The sequence below is a fragment of the Salvelinus sp. IW2-2015 genome, unplaced genomic scaffold, assembly GCF_002910315.2.
Source record: "Salvelinus sp. IW2-2015 unplaced genomic scaffold, ASM291031v2 Un_scaffold1800, whole genome shotgun sequence".
Classification (NCBI taxonomy): domain Eukaryota; kingdom Metazoa; phylum Chordata; class Actinopteri; order Salmoniformes; family Salmonidae; genus Salvelinus; species Salvelinus sp. IW2-2015.
In genome coordinates, this window is record NW_019943173.1 from 72,919 (window position 1) to 80,935 (window position 8,017).

General features: G+C 40.7%; 1 pseudogene; it reads left to right on the forward strand.

The window, feature by feature from the left end:
• LOC112072011 (transcription factor COE1-A-like) overlaps nt 1-8,017 on the forward strand; it is a 41,135-nt pseudogene that overhangs the window by 24,882 nt on the left and 8,236 nt on the right.

The window sequence follows — 8,017 nt, forward strand, 5'->3', positions numbered from 1 at the left end:
TCATATTCGTTATATAAATAGGCCCTTTTAATTTTGTCTGGCTTGCCATTCCAAATAAAATGTAATCTTTTTTGTTCATATAATTTAAAAAGCAGGTCACTAGGTGTAGGCAAAACCATAAGCAAATAGGTAAACTGTGATATGACTAAAGAGTTAATCATGGTGATTTTCCACAAATAGACAGGTATTTTCCTTTCCATTGTAGCAAGATCTTATCTATTTTTGCTAACTTTCTATAAAAAGTATTGGAGTGAGATCATTTATTTATCTTGGGATTTCTATACCGAGTATGTCCACATCCCCGTCAGACCATTTTATTGGTCAACTACACGGTAATGTAAAATGTGCATTCTTTTAGTGATCCGATACGTTATATAGTACCCTTATCATAATTTGGTTTTAATCCAGAGAGGTTAGCAAAAGTATCTAGATCCTCTATGATGCTGTGGAGGGATTCTAATTCTACAAGTATCTAGATCCTCTATGATGCTGTGGAGGGATTCTAATTCTACAAGTATCTAGATCAGGGGTGGGCAAACTTTTTGACTCGCGGGCCAAATGGGTTCTAAAATTTTGACAGAGGGGCCGGGCCAGGAGCATTTGGAGGGAGTGTTTGGGCCGGATATACTAAAGCATTAAATGTAGTGTGTGCAAACCTCATAGCACAGTAAGAACACTACAACCCAATTTATTAACTGTCTTTTCAAATTGTAAAAATAGCCCTTATCAGTTAATAAATTTGTCTCAAGGAATATGCAAGAATATGGCATTTACATACTATTTCGCAGATACCGGGATGAGGAAATGTAAATAGATTAAAATAACATACGCACTGTGATTTATCAAGATTGCGTCTGTTTTTAATAAAGTTTCAATCGAAGGTGCAAAGTTAAAGAAATCAACATTTATTGAAAAATGGAATCACTTTCAACATTCAAAACATATTATTACACAACGAAATACTCAAGCTCAATAATATCTACTTGTGTTAAACTCCGCAAAATCATGGATGGATTGTCCTGACCGCGCGCTCTACAAACTCGCCACGGACGCCCTCGCCTTCACGCGCAAACAGTACACGTGTATCGTTGCCAAGCACACAGACATAGGCTGTATTAAAATTCTAACCTGCAGCTGAAAATTTAAATTTAAATTAAGAGCGATGTGCGGCGTGTTAATAAAGCTACTGTACCGCTGCTGTGGCGTAAATGCGCATTGCTTTCTAATTAAAAGACGCACTTCCAAACTTTCCATATGCATTTTTTCATAACAGCAGAAAAACTCACCATTTCAGTGGGAACAGTGTTGTTGGTCTCCCTTTTTTGCCAGTGCATCAAAGTCTGGAGTTAGTTTTGTTGTGGCAATTCTCGCTTAATGGTGACGTGAAACGAAGTGAAAAATTAAAGTGAAATAAAGAGAATACGCGCGCCACTACCAACAACGGTCAATGTGTTTTGAGTGCGCCATCTATTGGGAAAACGTGGGCATTGCAGGGAAAGGGGAAAAAAAGGAGGTTTTTACTATAATTTGGACAAGTTCGGCGGGCCGGATTAAAAAGCCTAACGGGCCGTATGTGGCCCGCGGGCCGTAGTTTGCCATGTCTGATCTAGATCCTCTATGATGCTTGTGGAGGGATTCTAATTCTACAAGTATCTAGATCCTCTATGATGCTGTGGAGGGATTCTAATTCTACAAGTATCTAGATCCTCTATGAGGCTGTGGAGGGATTCTAATTCTACAAGTATCTAGATCCTCTATGAGGTCGTGGAGGGATTCTAATTGTGGGTTTAAATGAAAACATGTATCATCAACGTACAATGACACCTTTGTTTTTAAGCCACGGATTTATAATCCCTTAATATTATTGTTGGATCTAATTTTAACAGCTAACATTTCGATGGAAATAATATATAGATATGCCGATAGTGGACAACCTTGTTTTACTCCTCTAGACAGTTTAACACGTTCTGAGATGTAGCCATTATTTACTATTTTACACCTAGGGTTACTATACATATCTTTAACTCATTTTATAAGAGATTCCCCAAAATTGAAATATTCTAGGCATTTATATTTAAACTCCAGTCATACTTTATCAGAAGCCTTTTCAAAATCAGCAACAAATTGGTAGAATTTCTATTTTGAAGATTGAAAAATAATTTGGTGCATTTTCCCCATATTCCATTCAGTTGGCTTTATTTGTATAATATATTACACTGGATCTTTCTTTAATCAGTTCCTACATTTCTTTTTGTTTTTCCTCTAACTTATTCTGTGTCTCTATGGTACAGTTTTTATTGCTATCTAACTGTACTGTTTGTCCTTCAATTTGCTTTGTTAATATGGACTCTTTTAATCTAAATTGCTTTTGTTTTATAGATGAGTACTGAATTGCATGGCCTCTAAAGGCACATTTAAAAGTGTCCCATACAATAAGGGGATCTGCTGTACCTATGTTATGTCTGAAAAAGTCAGTTATACATTTTTCTGTCCTAGTTATAAACAATTTTTCATCTAGTAGGCTTTGATTAAATTTCCAATATCCTTGCCCACGTGGAAATTCTGTAAGAGTAATATATATGCCAATTATGTGATGATCCGACCGCATTCGGTCCCCTTACTGGTTGGTAGGTGATCAAATACTTATGTCATGCAATAAAATGCAAATTAATTACTTAAAAATCATACATGTGATTTTCTGGATTTTTGTTTTAGATTCCGTCTCTCACAGTTGAAGTGTACCTATGATAAAAATTACAGACCTCTACATGCTTTGTAAGGAGGAAAACCTGCAAAATCGGCAGTGTATCCAATACTTGTTCTCCCCACTGTACATGTTTTAAAAATCCTGTTTATCTTATTTTCCATAATTAGCTATTAATATTTGTATTAATGTAGGCAATTTATGCAAAGGATTTTACCTCTCACCAGTCTTGCCATTACCAAAATTACATTGCAAGCAAGTATTATATTAGCAAACAATTATTGTGAATCATCCTATATTGTCCCTAACATCTTTTGCTCCCTCGCAACAGTTGTGGGATACACACATACACCCACACACTCATACAAACTCATACACACTCAAACCCTTTCCCCCACACAACCATAGGCTCACATTCTCAACAGTTGCACCATCCCAGAGCCCAACTCAAGAAAGGTCTTGATTTACGAATGCATATACAGTTGCAGCTGTATGAGAAGGCCTGCATAACTGTGCAAAACAATGGCCAGAAATGGGTAGATTTTATTAACCATTGTCACGTCCTAGATGATGGATGTAATGGATGAAACACCCATTACACGGTCCCCCGTATTGACTATGTTCCCAAGCATCTCCATGCAGTCAGACTTTTGATTTTGTGCCACCAGGGCCACAATAATATGCTCCCTCTCTGAATGTCCGAGTGTGACCCCCTCCCCATGGGTTACTGCAGCTAGTGTTGCCAGCACTGCCACTGTCTGAGTGGGGGCACCCCACCGGAATCCCCCACGGCTAGGTACAAGGTGGTCAAGGTTCTCATTAGCAGCTTTGAGAATTTCCTTGTATATTATGCTTTCCTTTTAGGGGGCTTTGGCTTTGCAGGACCAACCCTGCCAAGCAGGCTCAGAATCTTGAGGGGGCAGTGCTGCTCTAGGTCTCGGACTGTATTTTGGCTGCATACAGACCGCTTACAGCAGGCCCATAAAACAGTTAGGGACTTCTCCTTAGTATCTGGGTCATTCAGGTGTGTGTCTAGGGTATAGGGTTGTGGACCGTTCCATCAATATAGGATCATAAATAAATAAATTAGATGTATAATTCATTTAAAAAATGTAGTTCCCCATGATAGGACAATAAATAAGTTAAATGTATAATTTATTTAAAAATGCTGTTCCACCATGACAGGACAATAATTAAATAAATAAATAAGATTTATAATTCATTATCAAAAGTATATCCATCATCTGAACAACATTGAAAGCTCTCTCACACCCCCGCTCACAGCAATRCATTGGTTCTGGGATATGCAAACATTTCCTTTCTCACTCAACGCCACACTTTCCCAAACACAAAGAAACACATACCCCACCATCCACACATACTGTGCCTTCTGTTTGCTGAGTGTTTATCTTCACCATGTTGAATTAGTGCTTTTGTGTTCCAATTAGTTATATTTGAAGATATATAGAAAAGCTGTATTTTTTGTTGTGTTATTACAATCCATAACCGGGCTAGAATTGTGTTTCATTATTTTCCTTGTCTATAAGAACTTTGTAATTTTTAAATAGCCATGGAGTAGTCTTTGTTTCTCTGAACAACTGGTTATCAATATATAGTTTATCGACGACGAGACCTACTCGTTTCCCTTTTAATCGATTTTCCTTGAAAATTGGATACAGAACTTTACGCCATTCTGCAATTTCCTTCGAGAACTGGTCATTCATGGCAATTTTCGTGCCAGCAAGTCTTTTACCCAGGCTTTTAACCATTATTTTATCTTTAAAGAAAGCAAATTTGGCAACGATTGGGCATTCATACCTCGGCCCTCTCTGTCCGAAGCGGTGTACACGTTCGAGTTGGATTTTGTCGATAGCTTCACGTGGAATCTGAAGCTCTGTAAGGATGAACTCTCTAACTACAGATTCAGGAACTTCCCCTTCTTTCTCTTGGATACCTGTAAGTACCAGATTCTCTCTCATGGATCTAGTCTGTATGTCAAGTAAGGCTTCTCTCAGAACGGTGTTCTCCTTTTTAAGTTCATTAACTTCGGTTTCAATCTTATTGACTGTCTCTTTTAGCTTGTTTGTCTCTTTCTCCAATGTCGCAGCTTTTTCATCACTCATCTCGAGGCTTGCCTTCCACTCTTTTATATCCTTACTGACTAGTTCAGGTATACCCAGTTTGTCATTTATTGATTTTATCAGATCAGTTTCGACCTTTACCATTCCCGGTGGTGAAAATATGAAATCGTCTGTGTCATCATGTTTGGGTGTTGCTTGTTTTCGTAATATTTGTCGATAAATTTCTCTAGTCTTAAGATTTGTTTTGTGTTATTATCCAGATTGAAGGTTATTACCCACCAGATTGTGTAGTGCTAATATTTAGTCTAATTTACCGATATGGAATATTACGTTTTTATCTTGAGGTGCTCTACATAACTACGTTCAGTCCTCCATCTTCCTTCTCTTTTAGCTGTTTGTTTGTTACCTGTGCATAGTCAGTTCGCCCCCACCTACATGTACAGATTACCGGTGTACCGGTGCCCCCTGTATATAGCCTCGTTATTGTTATTCTTATTGTGTTACTTTTTATTATAACTTTTTATCTTAGCCTACTTGGTAAAATATTTTCTTCTTCCTGAACTGCACTGTTGTTAAGGGCTTGTAAGTAAGTAAGCATTTCACGGTAAAGTCTACACTTGTTGTATTCGGCGCATGTGGCAAATAAAGTTTGATTTGATTTAAAAAGAGACCTAAGACAACACCACAACATGGTAGCAACACAACATGGCAGCAACACATGACAACACAGCATGGTACAAACATTGTTAGGCACAGACAACAGCACAAAGGGCAAAAAGGTAGAGACAACAATACATCACGTGAAGCAGCCACAACTGTCAGTAAGACTGTCCATGACTGAGTCTTTGAATGTAGAGATAAAACTGTCCAGCTCGTTCCAGTCGTTAGCTGCAGCGAACTGAAAAGAGGAGTGACCCAGAGATGTGTGTGCTTTGGGGACTGTCTAGATTTAACCTTAGCCTGCAGCTTGGATATGTGCTTAGAGAAGGACAGGGTACTATCTAGCCATACTCCCAAGTACATGTATGAGGTGACTACCTCAAGCTCTAAACCCTCAGAGGTAGTAGTCACACCTGTGGGGAGGGGGGCGCTCTTCTTATGGAACCACAAGACCTTTGTTTTGGAGGTGTTCCGAATAAGACTAAGGGTAGAGAAAGCTTGTTGGACACTAAGAAAGCTTCGTTGTGGAGCGTTTAAGATAAAACCCAGGGAGGGTTCTGCTGAGTATAGGACTGTATCATCTGCATATAAATGGATGAGAGAGCTTCCTACTGCCTGAGCTATGTTGCTGATGTAAATTGAGAAGAGGGTGGGGCCTAGGATCGAGCCTTGGGGTACTCCCTTGGTGACAGGCAGTGACTGTTCTGACTTTACACACTGTACTCTTTGAGAGACGTAGTTAGAAGAAAATAAACAACTGAGCCTTATAGAAGAACTCTATTGCATTTAATTATATTATTTTCTATTCCATTAAATGGGATCTAACATGCCTCTCTCTGTCAGGAGATGATTCTGAAGCGGGCAGCTGACATGGCAGAGGTGTTGTATACGACGGTGCCACGCGGCCACAACCAGCTGTTAGGCAGCGGCTCCGTCCACGCCAGCATGATGGCCGTCAACTCCTTCCCCGGGTCAGAGGTCACACAGACAGCCAATCAGGGTGAGCTAAAATATAGGAACCAGGAAGTTAAATGGTTTTGTGTAATGTATGAAAACTACTTTTTTGTCTCGTTCTCTCTGTCTCTTTTTTCTCTTTATTTATCTCTCTCTTTCTTAATTCTCTCTCTCTCTGTCTCTCCTCTCTCTTCCCCCCATCCCCACCTCCTCTCTGTATCACTCTCTTCCCCCTCCTCTCTCGCTCTCTCTCCTCCCCTCTCCCCTCTCTCTCCTGTCTCCCCTCTCCCTTCCTACCTCTAGGTTACAGTAGGAGTAGCAGCAGTGCATCTCCTCATGGTTATGTCCCCAGCACCACTCCACAGCAGACCAGCTACAGCTCTGTTTCCACTAGCATGAACGGCTACACTGACTCTGGCATGACCACGCTAGGAACCTCACCCAACTTCCTCAACGGGTCAGCCACCAACTCACCCTACGCTAGTGAGTACCACACTACAMTGTCCACACTACACACTAAAACCTCCACACTATGTACGCTATACCATTGAGTGCCACAATGAACCCTCCACACTATACCCTGTGCCCTACATGCTATGCCCTACGATAAAAAGAGAGAGCTATAGATGAGAGAAATGTACAATGAAAAAGAAAGCGGGCGGTGAAAGACCATTGGTTTCTTTAAGAGTGTCCTTTATGTCTATAATGGCTGTTCTCATTATCTCTCCTCCTCCCCCCTACATTAAAGACGCTTAATTAAATCAATAAATGAATTGCAGGAGATGCAATTCAATTCCAGCTCTTTAATTCTCTTGAATGTTAACGCGTATTTTAACATACTCAAATGGACCAGCGATGACAGCAGACACTTTCAATCAAACACAGAGACACAGAGACACACACACACGCACACACACACTATGTAGACACTTTTGATCAATACCTTCCTGCTGGCCGGCTTACTACTTCCCGTTGTCATTAATTGATTTGTTAGGCCTCCTTCATAAGTGGACTATGGTTGCATCCAAAATGGCACTCTATTGCCTACATACTGCCCTATGTGGCCTAGTCGAAGGTAGAGCACTATACATACTGCCCTATGTGGCCTTCAGCCTATATAGTGCTCTACCTTCGACCAGGCCACATAGGGCAGCCTATATAGTGCTCTACCTTCGCCAGGCCACATAGGGCAGCCTGTATAGTGCTCTACCTTCGACCAGGCCACATAGGGCGTATGTATAGTGCCTACCTTCGACCAGGCCACATAGGGCAGCCTATATAGTGCCTCTACTTCGACCAGGCCACATAGGGCAGCCTATATAGTGCTCTACCTTCGACCAGGCCACATAGGCAGCCTAATTAGTGCTCTACCTTCGACGAGCCACATAGGGCAGCCTATATAGTGCTCTACCTTCGAGCAAGGCCACATAGGGCAGCCTATATAGTGCTCTACTTTCGACCAGGCCACATAGGGAAGCTTATAGTGCTCTAACCTTCGACAGCCACATAGGGCAGTATGTATAGTGCCTACTTCGACTAGGCCACATAGGGCAGTATGTATAGTGCTCTACTTCGACAGGCCACATAGGGCAGTATGTATAGTGCTCTACCTTCGACT